General features: G+C 49.3%; 1 protein-coding gene across 1 annotated transcript in view; it reads right to left on the reverse strand.

Moving 5' to 3' along the window:
* Positions 1-1403: 1403 nt before the first annotated feature.
* The window catches only part of LOC144674719 (EVI5-like protein), an 82908-nt gene continuing 69185 nt past the window's right edge, over positions 1404-15126 (reverse strand). Inside the window, exon 7 of the mRNA XM_078535941.1 lies at positions 1404-1420. The gene's annotated coding sequence lies outside the window, so the exon portion shown is untranslated. The remainder of the gene's footprint in view (positions 1421-15126) is intronic.

Consider the following 15126-nt stretch of genomic DNA (forward strand, 5'->3'; position numbering starts at 1 on the left):
CCACAATGGGTAAGGAGCTCTCTGCTTTCTCCAGCTGGTCCCATCTCAATGGCTTCACTTGATTCACTTCCTGTCCCTTTTTAATCTTTCTTCAGTTGCCTCCTGGACAGCAAAGCTGAAGACTCCTTTTCAACCTTTGTGTTGCCAAGAGACGAGCGGGAGCTGGACAAGCTCCGGTTTGACCTGGATGCGTTCCGTTTCCTTGGAGATGACCGTTCCTTGGTAAGAGGAAGCTGATCATTGGGGTCTCCATGTTGGGAGGGAGTCACTGAATCATGACTTGTGTTGAATGTGTCCCTCAGATTTTCATCACCTGTCACCTGAAAGTTGCTCCATTGGATCAGAGGGATTCCAGGAACAAAGCTTGTACTTTCCAGAAGGTGCAGAATGTGTCAGTTCCCCCTCTCTCCATCAGGGATTTGTTGTGTGGAGATGTGATGCACAACCTGGTTGATGGGCTCTTTCTCTTGTTTAGCTGGACCCCATTGGAGGAATCAAGCATTGACATTTGTGCCTGTTGCCATGTGGGTAACTGTGGTGCCACAAAGGAGTTGTGGTTTGGTCCCAGAGGAAGGAGAGATCTTGTACCTGAAGCTGGTGGGACATTGATCCTCTAGATGTTGGACGTCCCCCTTTCCCCTCTCTAACTGGAATGTTTGATGTTGCAGAGAGTGAAGCTGGATTAAAGTGGGAGGGTGAGGCCTCACTTGGAGCCCTGCTCATTCTGGATACTGATGTGACCAAGCTGGCAACAGAGTCCCTGAATGAGGCTGAGCGAAGGATGCAGGAGAGGTCTCCAGGTGGTGAGTTGGCCGACTGCTGGTTTCCATTTCCCCCTCAGTGTTTCCTTCACTAACCATTGGTTTCTCATTGCTTTGTAGGTGTGGAGTCTGAGGTGGTCCTGATCGTGGCCCTGACTGTGACAGCTGTCTCCCTGATCTCTGCTTCATTCTGGAGGTTATTAGCTATGAGGAGAGGTTGGAGAAACTCGGATTGTTCTCACTAGAGCGACGGAGATTGAGGGGCGACTTGATAGAAGTTTACAAAATTATGAGTGGCATGGACAGAGTAGATAGTCAGAAGCTTTTTCCCAGGGTGGAAGAGTCAATTACTTGGGGACATAGATTTAAGGTGAGAGGAGAAAACTATAGAGATGTGCGGGGCAAGTTTTTTTACACAGGGTAGTGAGTGTCTGGAATTCGCTGCCAGAGGAGGTGGTGGAAGCAGGTACGATAGTGGTGTTTAAGAGGCAGCTTGACAAATACATGAATAGGATGGGAATAGAGGGATACGGACCCCGGAAGTGCAAAATGTTTTAGTTGACGGGCAATATGATCGACGCAGGCTTGGAGGGCCGAAGGGCCTGTTCCTGTGCTGTACTTTTCTTTGTTCTTTTCTTTGTTCATTGCTGGCCTTGCTCCTGTACAGGAAACACAAGCAAACTCAGGTCAAACAGTGATCAAATGATCAATAAAGCAGAGACTCCTTCTACCTTGTGTCAGGGAGCTGAATGGTCTATGCATTCTCCTTGTTAATTAAATATCTCCATGGACCTAATGACTGGTGTTAGTCTATCCAAGCACAGAACTAGGCCTCCTGAATGATGGGTTTACGGAAGGTTGAGAGAAGCAGGAATTGCTCATTTTTTTTCTGGGTGCTTCAGACCCCAGGCTTGGTATCTATAGCCACCCAGTGTTGGGGAGGGGGTGTGAGCAGGCCTGGCATGTGGGGGAGGGGATGTGAGCAGATCTGGGGCCTCCTTGTGGACCTGTTCCTGAGCCTGGCTGGTGTTGGTGTTTACTCAGGCTGCCTCACTCTCTTCCATGGTGATGTTCACCCCCTGGAGAGGGGGCTCACTGTATTGGAGTGTTTGAGGTTTGCTGTCATCAGTGGTGCCAGAAGGACCGAGTGGATGATCCATCTCAGCCTCCTCCTGAGGTCTCCAGCATCAGATGCCAGTCTTCAGCCGAGTTGATTCACTCCTCATGATATCAAGAAATGGCTGAAGGCCCTGGATCTGCATCTGCACTGGCCCTTACAATATTCCAGCAATAGTACTGAAGGCTTGTGCTCCAGAACTTGCCGTTCCCCTGTTCAAGCTGTTCCAGTGCGGCTACAACACTGGCATCACCCAGCAAAGTGGAAAATTGCCCATATGTGACCTGTCCACAAAAAGCAGGACAAATCCAACCCAGCCAATTCCTGCCCCATCAGTCGACTCTCGATCATCAGCAAAGTGATGGAAGGGGTTGTAACAAGTGCTGCTTGATAGCACTGTTGCTGCTCACTAACACTCAGTTTGGGTTCTGCCAGGGCCACTCAGCTCCTGACCTCATTACAGCCTTGGTCCTCAGGGCGGTGTCCAAACCCCAACCATCTTCAGCTGCTTCATCAAAGACCTTCCCTTCATCATAAGGTCAAAAATGGGGATGTTCACTGATGATTGCACAATATTCAGCATCATTCAGGACTCCTCAGATACTGAAGCAGCCCATGTCCAAATGCAGCAAAACCTGGACAATATCCAGGCTTGGGCTGACAAGTGGCAAGTAACATTCGTGCCACATGAGTACCAGGCAATGAACACTTCCCACCAGAGAGAATCTAACCATCTCCCTTTGAAATTCAATGGCATTACCACCACTGAATTCCCCACTATCAACATCCTGTGGGTTACCATTGACCTGAAACTGAACTGGGCGAGCCACATAAATACTGTGGCTACAAGGGCAGGTCAGAAGCCATGAATCCTGCAGTGAGTATTTCACCTCCTGATTCCATTAAGCCTGTCCACCATCTACAAGTCAGGAGTGTGATGGAATAATCTCCCCTTGACTAGACAAGTACAGCTCCAACAACACTCGAGAAGCTTGACACCATCCAGGGCAAAGCAGCCCACTTGACTGGCACCCCATGCACAATCATTCGCTCCTTCCATCACCAATACACAGTGAACAAGATGCTCTGCAGAAACTCACCAAGGCTCCTAGAACAGCACCTTCAAAATCCACGACCACTACCATCTAGAAGGACAAGGCCAGCAGATAAATAGGAACACAACCAACTGGAAGTTCCCTGCTTAGCCACTCACCATCTGACTTGGAAATATATTGCCGTTCCTTCACTGTCACTGGGTCCAAATCCTGGAACTCCCTCCCTAACAGCAGTGTGGGTGTACCTACACCACAGGGACTGCAGTGGTTCAAGAGGGTAGCTTACCACCACCTTCACAAGGGCAATGAGGGACGGGCCATAAACGCTGGCTGAGCCAGTGATGCCCAAACCTCATGAATGAATAAAGTATTTTGTATCTGTTTTCATGGCAGACAACACGAACAACATCCCAATAATAGTGGAAGGTCAAGGGGCTACAGGGAGCAGGGATCTTAAAACAACCACTATCATGAAAGAAAGAGTAATGGGAATATTAATGGGACTTAAAGCTGACAAGTCCCCTGGACCTGATGGCCTGCATTCTAGGGTCCTATAAGAAGTGACTGCAGAGAGAGTTTATGCATGGGCTGTCATCTTACAAAATTCCACAGGTTCTGGAGATGTAATGAAGTCAGGAGCTGAGAGTCCCTGGCGAAATCCATACTGGGCATCAATGAGCAGGTTATTGCTCAGCAAGTGCTGCTTGATAGCACTGTTGATGACTCCTTCCATTGCTTTACTGATGATCGAGAGTAGACTGATGGGGCGGTAATTGGCTGGGTTGGATTGCCCTGCTTTTTGCGTACAGGACATACACGGGCAATTTTCCACATAGCCGGGTAGATGCCAGTGTTGAGCTGTACTGGAACAGCTTGGCTAGGGGTATGGCAAGTTCTGGAGCACAAGTCTTCAGTACTATTGCTGAAATATTGTCAGGGCCCATAGCCTTTGCAGTATCCAGGGTCTTCATCTGTTTCATCATATCATGTGGAGTGAATCGAATTGGCTGGAGACGGGCATCTGTGATGCTGGGGACTTCCGGAGGAGGCTGAGGTGGATCATCCACTCAGCACTTGTGGCTGAAAGTTGTTGCAAATGCTTCAGCCTTATCTTTTTCACTGATGTGCTGGGCTCCCCCATCATTGAGGATGGGGATATTTATGGAGCTGCCTCCTCCAGTGAGTTGTTTAATTGTCCACCACCATTCACAACTAGATGTGGCAGGACTGCAGAGCTTAGATCTCATCCGTTGGTTGTGGGATTGCTTAGCTCTGTCTATCACTTGTTGCTGATGCTGGTTGGTACGCAAGTAGTCCTGTGTTATAGCTTTACCAAGTTGACACCTCATTTTTAGGTATACCTGGTGTTGCTCCTGGCATGCCCTCCTGCACTCTTCATTGAACCAGGGTCAATCGCCTGGCTTGGTGATGATGGTAGAGTGGGGGATATGCAGGGCCATGAGGTTACAGGTTGTGTTCGAGTACAATTCTGCAGCTTCTGATGGCGCTCAGCGCCTTATGGAAGCCCAGTCTTGATTTGTTAGATCTGTTTGAAATCTATCCCATTTAGCACAGTGGTAGCGCCCCACAACACGATGGAGGGTATCCTTAATGTGAAGGCAGGACTTGGTCTCCACAATGATTGTGCAATGGTCACTCCTACCGATACTATCATGGACAGATGCATCTGCGACAGGCAGGTTGGTGAGGATGAGGTCAAGTATTTTTTTTTCCCCTTATTGGTTCCCTCACCACCTGCCGTAGACCCAGTCTAGCAGCTACGGCATTTAGGACTCAGCCAGAGGTGGTGCTAATGAGCCACTCTTGTGATGGACATGAAGGTCCCCCACCCAGAGTACATTCTGTGCCCTTGCCACCCTCCAGAGGTGCTCCCTCCATTTGGTGTTCGGTATGGAGGAGCACTGATTCTTCAGCCGAGGGAGGAGGGAACGTGGTAATCAGAAGGAGGTTTCCTTCATGTTTGACCTGATACCATGAGACTTCATGGGGTCCAGAGTCGACACTCCCTCCCGACTGTATACCACAGTGCCGCCACTTCTGCTGGGATGATGATGATGGTGGTGTCCGGGACCTAATCTGTAAGGTATGATTCCATTGCTTCACTAGCCCCCAGATGTTCGTTAGGAGGACTTTGCAGTGTTGACAAGGCTGAGTTTGCTGTTGTCATTTCCGGTGCCTAGGGGAATGCTGGGTGGCCCTTCCGGTTTCATTCCTTTGTTTGGTGCTTTGTTGTGGTTTGATACAACTGAGTCGCATGGAAGAGTCAACCACATTGTGCTCTGGAGTCACATGTCGGCCAGACCAGGTAAGGATAGCAGATCAGACGGGTTTTGACAACAATTGACAATGGCACCATGGTCATCGTTAGACTTTTAATTCCACATTTTTCATTGAATTCGAATTCCACCACCAACCATGGCAGGATTCAAACCCTGGTCCCCAGTGCATTACCCTGGGTCTCTGGGTTACTCGTCCAGTGACAATTCCACTACACCATCGCCTCTCCTCAACACTGAAACCCATTGTTAAGGAAGCAGGAGCAGAAAATTGAGAAAATCAGAATACAAATGGCAGATTAGTTTTGTGAAAAGGAAATTGTGTTGGACAAGTTCATGTGAGTTGTTTGAGGATGTAACAAGCAGGGTGGATAAAGGGGAACCAGTAGATGTAGTGTACTTGGATTTCCAGAAGATATTTGATAAGATGCCATATAAAAGGTTATTAGCCAAGGCAAGAGTTCCTGATGTTGGGAGTAATATATTTGGATGGATAGAGGTTTGGGTAACTAAAGGAAAGAGAGTCAGGAGAATTAGCTCATTTTCAAGTTGGCTAACGGTCACTAGAGGAGTGTCCCAGGGACCCGTGCTGGAATCTCAACTACTTACAATCCATATGAGCGACTTGGATGAAGGGACCGAGTGTATTATTGACAAATTTGCATCCAATACAAGGATAGGTGGGAAAGCAAATTGCCAGGACACACAGGTTGGGATTTTCCAGCACCACCTGTCACCAGGATCTTCCGGTCCCGCCAAAAGTTAATGGAACTTTGGCTGACCTGCCTGCCCCATCCCCTGAGATGGGCACTGCCACATGGGGCTGGAAAATCCCGGCAAAGGGATATCGATGGGTTAAGGGAGTCGGCCAATATTTCAGAGATGGATAAAAATGTGGGAAAACGTGAGGTTACCCACTTTGGCAGGAAGAACAGAAGAGCAGAATATTATTGAAATGCAGAGAGACTGCAGAATGCTGCAGTACAGAGGGAACTGGGTGTCCCTCATACATGAAACTCCAAAAGTTTGCATGCAAGTCCAGCCAGGAATTAGGAAGGCAAGTTGAATGCTGGGCTTCATTACAAGGGGGACAGAGTGTAAAAGTGGATTTCTTACCAGGAGGGCCGATTTCAATCCTTTTAACATTCTAAACACCTCAATCTGATCATTGCTCAATCTTCTAAACTCAATGGAATACAAGCCAGGCTTATACAACCTCTCCTCATAATTTAACCCTCGAAGCACCGTTTTCATTCTGGTGAATCTACCCGGCACTTCCTGAGCTGGGTGCCCAGAACTGAATATAATATCCAGATGGGGTTTGACCAAGGTTCAATACAACTGAAGCAGAAATTCATTCCTTTTACAATCCAGCTTCCTTGAGGTAAGAGTCAACATTCCACTCATCGTTTTTTTATTGCTACCTTTACCTGACCACCAGCTTTTAATGATTTGTGTCCTTGGAATCTCAAACCACTTTGTTCCTCTCCAGTTCCTGGTTTCTAACCATTTGGAACATTTTGAAATTTATTTTTTCAATTCCAAAATGGATGACCTCACTCTCACCCACATCAAACTCCATCTGCCAAGGTTTTGTTCTCTTACTTCATCTTTCAATGTCTCTTTACCACTCCCCGCCTCCATCTGCACTAATTCCTATTCTCCTAATTCAGTGTCATTTACAAGCTGAACACACAACTCTATCCTGATGCAACTCACTATAAAAATGGTGTATGTTGTGCCACAGTGCAGATTCCTGTGAAACACCCCTTGTCACATCCCATCAATCTGAGACCAGACACTGTATCCCCACTCTCTGTTTCCTACCTCACAACCAATTTCCAACCCACATCTAAAGCTTCCCTCCAATTCCATCTGCTCTTATTTTTGACAATAATCTTTTGTGTGGCACCTTAATATGTTCGTTCTAGAATTCCATATCTCTAACACCCATATACACCAGCACTTTTCCAGCATTTTCTGTTTTTATTTCAGATTTCCAGCCTCAGCTGTATTTTTGCTTTTCTCCATCTAAACCCCTCTGTCTACCTTATTACAGACCTCCTCAGGATGTTCACACTGGTGGCACAATGGTTGCTGGAATGGGCGACTGCTGCGCCCCAGCAGCCAGCTCCTCCTAACCCACCTGAAGGACAACCTAGGGCTGTGGAGGTTCGTGAGGAAGGGGAAGGTTCTGAGAGCACCTCAGACCCTCATCTTCTCATAACTCCCAGCCCCTCCACCAGAGCACTCATGCGCGGTACTTGTCCCAGTGACAATGGCTGCCCCTGCGGAAATGCAGAGTCCGCAGTCTGAATGGGTCCCCAAATCTGTAACGGGTCCATGTTCGATGTAACAGGCCACCACGCTCCTCGATGCTGTACAGCACGAGAGGTGAGCAGCCTCCTCCACCTCCTCTGAGGCAACTTGTCCTCAATCACTTCATTAACATCACACTTACACAAGTTGTAAACACACATATCTATTGCAAAGAATGTTTGGGTCTGTTTTTGCACCCTCAGTGAGAATGTTAACAGAGTGAACGCGGTCCTTACCATTGGCACTGAAGACTGCATTCTGAAATCCAGCTCTCATTGACGCCGTCAGGAGCCAGGGTGTGCCCATGCATGTCCAGCAGTGGAAGGCTGTTTCCTTCTCCAGAACTTCAGATAAGGCTGTAATACACCAAGGGTTGTGGATTGAGATGCTCCTTGCAGCATTTCTTGATCATCAATGATCAGACTCAAAGATCAGATGGAGTTTATCTGGTGCACTTCAATCATGAGTGCTGTGTTGAAGGCAGTCATCCACACGCGACTGTTAGACACTGACTAAAGACGATTCCCCACATGTCATGATGCCGTGTATGTTCCAGGGAAGGATGTTTGTGTGGTTTCTCCACTACACTTGAAGCCTTTGTCTTCTCGGTGGTAGAGGTTGTGGGTTCACAGGGAAGCCGAGGGGTTTGGCAGCACTGCATGTTGCAGATGTCACACACTCCTGACACTGGACACCGGTGCTGGATGGATCATGTGGAAGGTAGCTGGAGGAGTGGTGAAACAGTCTGTGCAACATCACCCTGCTCAATGTGTAGTCACTGCAGTTCTGTTCACATATACAATCATATTTTACTGATGAACATTCCCAGAGAGGAGTCACATCTGCTCAAAGTGCACGTTGAGAAATTGGGTAAGTGCTTACCATGATTGTGTATTTTTGTGAATGGTGGACTTTATGAGATGTTAATGTTTTAAACTGCCTGTACAAAGCAAATCTGTCTGTATCATAAGAGACGCTTCCAACTGAAACAATCCCATCAAATTAACAGGGAATCAAGTACATGTTTAAGTTTTAAACCTGGACACATTCCCTCTGTAGGAGCTCGTTGGTTTATTATTAATGGTGAAACACAGCAGATTATTTGATTATCGAGTGTGGATTGGAGCAGCATTTTCAATAAGATGCCGAATTCTTCATGCTGCCCCTTCCTGGTTGTGTCAGCTGGTGGACTTTCTGCTGCCAGACACTGCCCTCTGCCTCCAGCTTATGGGCTCCCTGATCTCACTCAGAAACAGGCAGATATTGTGATTTCAATCACTACAAAACAGAATTGGCAGTGGAGCTGTATCCGTTTTCCTGAAAACAATGCAGCTGTTTCTGCAGGTTGCACTGCACATGGACAACTGGCTAATGGGAACCATTTTAGAAAATAAACTAGATTAAACTAAACCAAGTAATTTGTATGGTATTTATACAGTTAATTAATAAACATTTCAAATTTCAAAATGCATTTCAGAAAGAGCTGTAACAGCTCAGCTTAATATTAAAATAGTGCCTGTTGCGATGTGCAAAGCTTGTTTAGTTTGCTGACATTTTATAATTAAAGACTTTACAGTGCAGACCATCCATTCCGCCATGCTGTTGGGCCTGGGGTAGTGTGGGTGATGAGGTAATATGGTCAACTCCCCACTTTTCACACATCACCTTGAACGGTTTTCCAGAATATTGGGCTCCGTTGTTCGAAACGACTTCTTACGGTGCCTCAAATAGTCTGAAGATTGAACTCAATGGGCAGAAAATTTCGGCCCTGTCACGGCCATAAAAGTGCCCATCCAGGTACTTTTTAAAGGATGTGAGGCAACCCGCCTCCACCATCCTCCCAGGCAGCAAATTCCAGACCGTCACCACCCTCTGGGTAAAAATGTTTTTCCTCACATCCCCCTAAACCTCCTCTCCCTCAATTTGAATTTGTGTCCCCTCATGACTGACCCTTCAGCTATGGGGAACAGCTGCTCCCTATCCACCCTGTCCATGCCCCTCTTGTACACCTCGATAGGTCGCCCCTCAGTCTTCTCTGCTCCAACAAACACAAACCAAGTCTATCCAACCTCTCTTCATAACTTAAATGTTTCATCCCAGGCAACATCCTGGTGAATCTCCTCTGTACCCCCTCCAGTGCAATCACATCCTTCCTATAATGTGGCGACCAGAACTGCACACAGTACTCCAGCTGTGGCCTCACCAAGGTTCTATACAATTACAACATGACCTCCCTACTTTTGTAATCTATGTCTCGATTGATAAAGGCAAGTGTCCCATATGCCTTTTTCACCACCCCACTAACATGCCCCTCCGCCTTCAGAGATCAATGGACACACACACCAAAGTCCCTTTGTTCCTCAGAACTTCCTAGTGTCATGCCGTTCATTGAATACTTCTTTGTCAAATTACTCCTTCCAAAGTGTATCACCTCACACTTTTCAGGGTTAAATTCCATCTGCCACTTATCTGCCTATTTGACCATCCCGTCTATATCTTCCTGTAGCCCAAGACACTTGACCTCACTGTTAACCACCCGGCCGATCTTGCCACCATTCGCCACTTCTGTCTGCTTTCTGTCCCATAGCCAGTGTCATATCCACAATGTCACTGCCCCTTTAATCTATGGGTTTCACTTTCCTAACATGTGACAATTGAAAGTCCATATACATAACATGAACCAGGCTGAGCTCATCAACCCTCTCCATTAATTCCTCAAAGAACTCCAAGTTGGTCAGACACGATTTCCCATGAACATAGCTGTGCTGCTGCTCATTTATTAACTCGTGGGGCAGAATTTTCTGGGTGACGAGCAGGGGGCTGGTCCCCACACATCAGCGTTTAAAATGGTGCTCGGTGACGCCGGGTGAGAGTCCCGATGTCACCACGCGCCATCGCGATATTTCGCTGGGTGGGCGCGCGATGAAGTGTGACACTCACCTGCCATTAATTAAAGGGCTTGTTAAGGCCCTTGACGCCGCTTTTGAGGTGCCCATGTGATCTTCGGCTCTGTGCACGGGCACAACGGGCAGGCGGGTAAGTGAATTTTTAATGAAACTCATCCACGGGCGGGATATGTGGGCTCAGTGGGTTTGTCAGTGTTTTATGTGAAGCATTTATTGCAGCAAGTTTTTTAAACTTGCCTGTGTGATCTGTAGCAGCTCAGAACGAATTCCAGCAGCTTTCTCTGTACTTTGACGCTTCAGCTCAGCACTCTTCAGTCAGGAACCTTTATCAGGCCTGCAGCTTTCCAGAGGCCTCCATTTAGCCTGGGTATGGGTTCTGACATCTCCACTGGAGGCAGCTACTCTGAGAAGGAAGGGAGGGATAGAATAAGGAGGAGGCCAGGAGTGGGCAATCAGCCTCCAGGGGAGCCACCTTTGGGAGGCCAGGCACAGGCACAAGGGGCGCAGGGCCAAGAGGGAGTCCATGGTGGAAGGGGCCGCAGAAGATGCCACTATCCCACTGCCAGGATATTCAGGCGGCGAAGCAGCTACCTCAATATGACTGAGGTGCATTGCTGAAGGAGGCTCCAACTGTCAAAGGAAACAGTCAACAGCATCTGTCAGATACTTGTCCCTGAGATCTCCCCTAACTGTGTGGGTGGACACCCCATGCCAGCGGTTCTGAAGGTCACAGTTGCCCTCTACTTCTATGCCTCTGGCTCCTTCCAGGGCTCGGTGGGTGATCTTTGTGGTGTCTCCCAATCAGCTGTCCACACTTGTGTCAAACAGGTTACAGACTCTCTGTTCAGATGGGCATTGACCTTCATCCACTTCCGCTGTGACCAGGCTAGTCACACACAGCGAGCCAGAGGCTTCGCGGCCATTGCTGGCTTCCCCCGCATCCAGGGTGATATAGACTGTACACATGTGGCAATCAAGGTGCCAGCAGGTGAACCCAGTGCCTTTGTCAACAGGAAGGGCTTCCACTCCATGAACGTGCAGATAGTGTATGATCACAGGATGCTGATTCTACAAGTCTGTGCAAGGTACCCAGGCAGCTTCCACGACGCCTACATCCTCAGACACTCCCAGGTGCCGGGACTCTTCAGTGCTCTGACTCGGCTGGATGGATGGCTGGTGGGTGACAAGGGCTATCCCCTCAGAAGGTGACTTATGACGCCTCTCCGCGATCCAAGAACAGAAGCTGAGCAGCGCTACAATAGGAGCCACGCCTCCTCAAGGGCTGTGGCGGAGAGAGCCATCGGTCTTCTCAAGATGCGCTTCCGATGCCTGGACCGCTCAGGGGTCACACTCCAGTACCCCCCCCAGATCGTGTCTTGGTGATAGTGGTTGCATGCTGCACTCTCCACAATCTTGCACTGGAAAGGGGGGATGCAGTGGACGATGAAGACCTTGACGCAGTGGATTCCGCTGCACACGATGAATCCAGCAGTGCCTCAGAGGATGAGGAAGCACAGGGCAATGATGAGGGGCAGCACGCCAACCCGCTACTACACCAAGGAGGCAGGGACACCCGGGAGACTTTAATCCAATGAACCTTCAGCTAGCTCCACACAAATGGATCGGCAGGACCAGAATTGCCTGGCACATCCATAAGCGGCACTTAGGTGCTACATCTTCCACCTCATCAGCTGCAACGAAGGGCTTCCTACATAAACATCAATGTCCACTCAAATACTCATGATATGTCTGTGAAACATACAAATGCAGCACAAAGGAGCCTCGCTCAGCCATGGAAACACATGTTGACTTTATTTCCATCCATCAGATGGTGCCATAAAAATCAAAACAAAATGTTGCTCCAACATTGAAAAATAGAAATTCCCTAATCTCGGGCCAACACAAAAGCACCAGTGACAAACCCGACGAGGGCCTAACGTGCCTTATGCTTACGTTTATGGGTGCTACGTCTTGGTGCTGCCCCATCGCTCGGAGTGGCTTGTGAGACAGCCTGCTGACTCTGCTGTCCTGTTGGCCTCGATGACCTTGGCGGACGTCCTCTGGCCCGTGGAGCCTCTGGTGGCACAGCCAGGGAGGGATTGGCCAGTTCCACAGCTGGCACCTCCCCAGTTGTCGCAGCCTCAATGAATGCAATGGTCACTGGCAGAGGGGCAGAGCTGCATCCCTCATCCGGAGCGCCCTGAGAGGAGCCCACACAGACAACAGGCAGCTGCTGTGCTGATGTGAGGTCACTTTGGACCTCCCTGCTCACCGCAGGTGGATGGGCACCACGCTGGGACAGTTGGTGCCCAGAACATCTTCCACATTGCCAATGACCACCTGTGGCCAGTAGCGCTGTGAGGACTTGCAGGTCCGAGCGTAACCCCATCAGAAGCTGATTAATTTGTTGGAAGCCCCTCTCCATGAGAGTCGCCAATCTCTCCATGGAGGAAGCCTGACGCTCTGACATGAGGTTCATGCCATCACTGACACTCTGCCTGGATTCCTCCACCACAGAGACCAAGTGAAGCACACTCTCATGCAACACTCCCAGATGCTCCCGCGCACCCGGCCGCTTGTCCTGCAGCTGCTGCATGGCGGACATCTCCAGAGGCACATCATCACTGCCAGACTCAGCATGTGCCTAGTCCCCTGCAGTCCTCTGGCTGCTGGCACCATCGGCTCTATCTGTCTGTGCATCTCCTCCAGCGATTGTGAAGTGCCCTCTCCACTGTGCTACGGGATACTAGCCGATGTTACATTCCCCACTGATGTGTTTGTCGCTGCGCTGGTGCCTGCCTCACTGAAATGGTGTGACGCTCGTGACAATTGATACCCCTCAGGTGTGGAAGGGGGCATCTGGACGTCCTCATTGCGGCCATGCTCTGATGATGCTGAAATTAACAAGGACAGTGGGTCAGTTAGCGTTCAGTCAGAAACACAACTCATCCCTTTCCCCCCCAAAGCTCATAATGCACTCAACCTTCAAGTACCAAAGGAGAGGAACATTGGTGGGGTGGTAAATAGTCAGGAGGAGGCCCAAACATTACAGGTGCATACAGACAGGCTGGTCAGATGGCCTAAGGAATGCCACATAGAATGTTATGTGGATAAGTGTGAGGTTATGCACTTGGGCAGGACAAACAAGGTACGGGAAAACAGGAGAAATGGTAGGACCTTGGAAAGTAAGGATGATTACAGGGACCTTGCTGGGCAGACCCGTTAAGGTAGCAGAACAGGAACATGGTGCAGGGAGAACCTGTCTTCTCATCAACCACTAAGCCTGATGTAAGCATGGTCACTATCTGCTTGACCATCCAGCTCACGCCAAATGCCCAATGTAGTAACGACACTAAGACATGGAGGGGGGTGGCCTCAAAGGCTAAGGCTACCTGCTGGGTTAAATGGCCAAGGTCAACATGGTCTGCACCCTTCCAAAGCGCAACAAATCATTGAAGCGCTTGTGACACTGGATCCATGTTCACTGCACAACATCCCTGGAAGTGACCACCTCCGCCACCTCCTGCCAGGCCCGCTTCATCACGTGGGGGGGGCCCTCCTCCTCCCATCCTGGGGAAACAGGACCTCTCGCCGGGCTGCCACCTCCTCAACAAGGGCAGCAAGGCACTCATCAGAGAAGCGAGGCGCACAGTGGCCCCCTGCTGGCCTACCCTGCAGCCTGCCCTGCTCCTGCCCCACACCCTGCAGCCTGCCCTGCTCCTGGCCCACACCCTGCAGCCTGCCCTGCTGCTGGCCCACACCCTGCAGCCTGCCCTGCTCCTGGCCCACACCCTGCAGCCTGCCCTCCTCCTCTGGCCTTCACTCTACCACAGCCTGCTTTGCAGACCCCCTGCAGTACAACCTGGAGCTGTCCATGGTGATCAGCTTAAAGGAGGCTGCCTGGCCTTATTTTATACAGACTGCCGGTTCCCCATTGGAACCAGCGGTCTGGACACGCCCGCAGCAATTTTAAAAGTCCCGCTCTCCACGAGAGTGTGAAATGCGCTGGGTGGGCCTTAATTGGCCCCCCCCGCGAAAAATGGCAGCGCTGCCCACAATTGCTTCAGCTCCACCCACCCACCGAACGGAAAATTCAGCCCATGTTTTCCAAGCCACATTTTAAGTTGTTGCAGATTTTAGAAGTTAGAAGTTTCCCCCAATGTTTCACTGATGTGGTTTGTAGTTACAGGGTTTATCCCCCTCTCCTTTTTTAAACCGGGTGGAACATTAACAACCCTCCAGTTCTCTGGCATCACCCCCATATCCAAGGAGGATTGAAAGGTCATGGTCAGTGTGCCCACTATTTCCACCATTCCTTCCCTCAGTGACCCTCTCACATCCCATCCAGACCAGGTAAATGTTTTACTTTATTGTGGTATAAAAAGTGTTGGATTGGAAGGGGTTAACTGAACTTGTTTGTTCAGTGACTGTAATTAATGTCACTCTCCATGGATCCTAATTGTGTCACTGGAGGGTTTCCCTCTTCTGTTTATAAGTGAATCCGTTCAATGTGTTATCCCATAATGTCAGCAGGAACATCACCACTGGCACTGACAGGGATCAGCGGGTCCAGAGAGAGGGAGAGGATGGATCGGAATCTGAGAACAATGGATTGGAATGTTACAACAATGGATCTGAATCTGAGAACAATGGATTGGAATGTTACAACAA

This window comes from Cetorhinus maximus, unplaced genomic scaffold (assembly GCF_964194155.1).
Source record: "Cetorhinus maximus unplaced genomic scaffold, sCetMax3.hap1.1 HAP1_SCAFFOLD_768, whole genome shotgun sequence".
Lineage (NCBI taxonomy): Eukaryota > Metazoa > Chordata > Chondrichthyes > Lamniformes > Cetorhinidae > Cetorhinus > Cetorhinus maximus.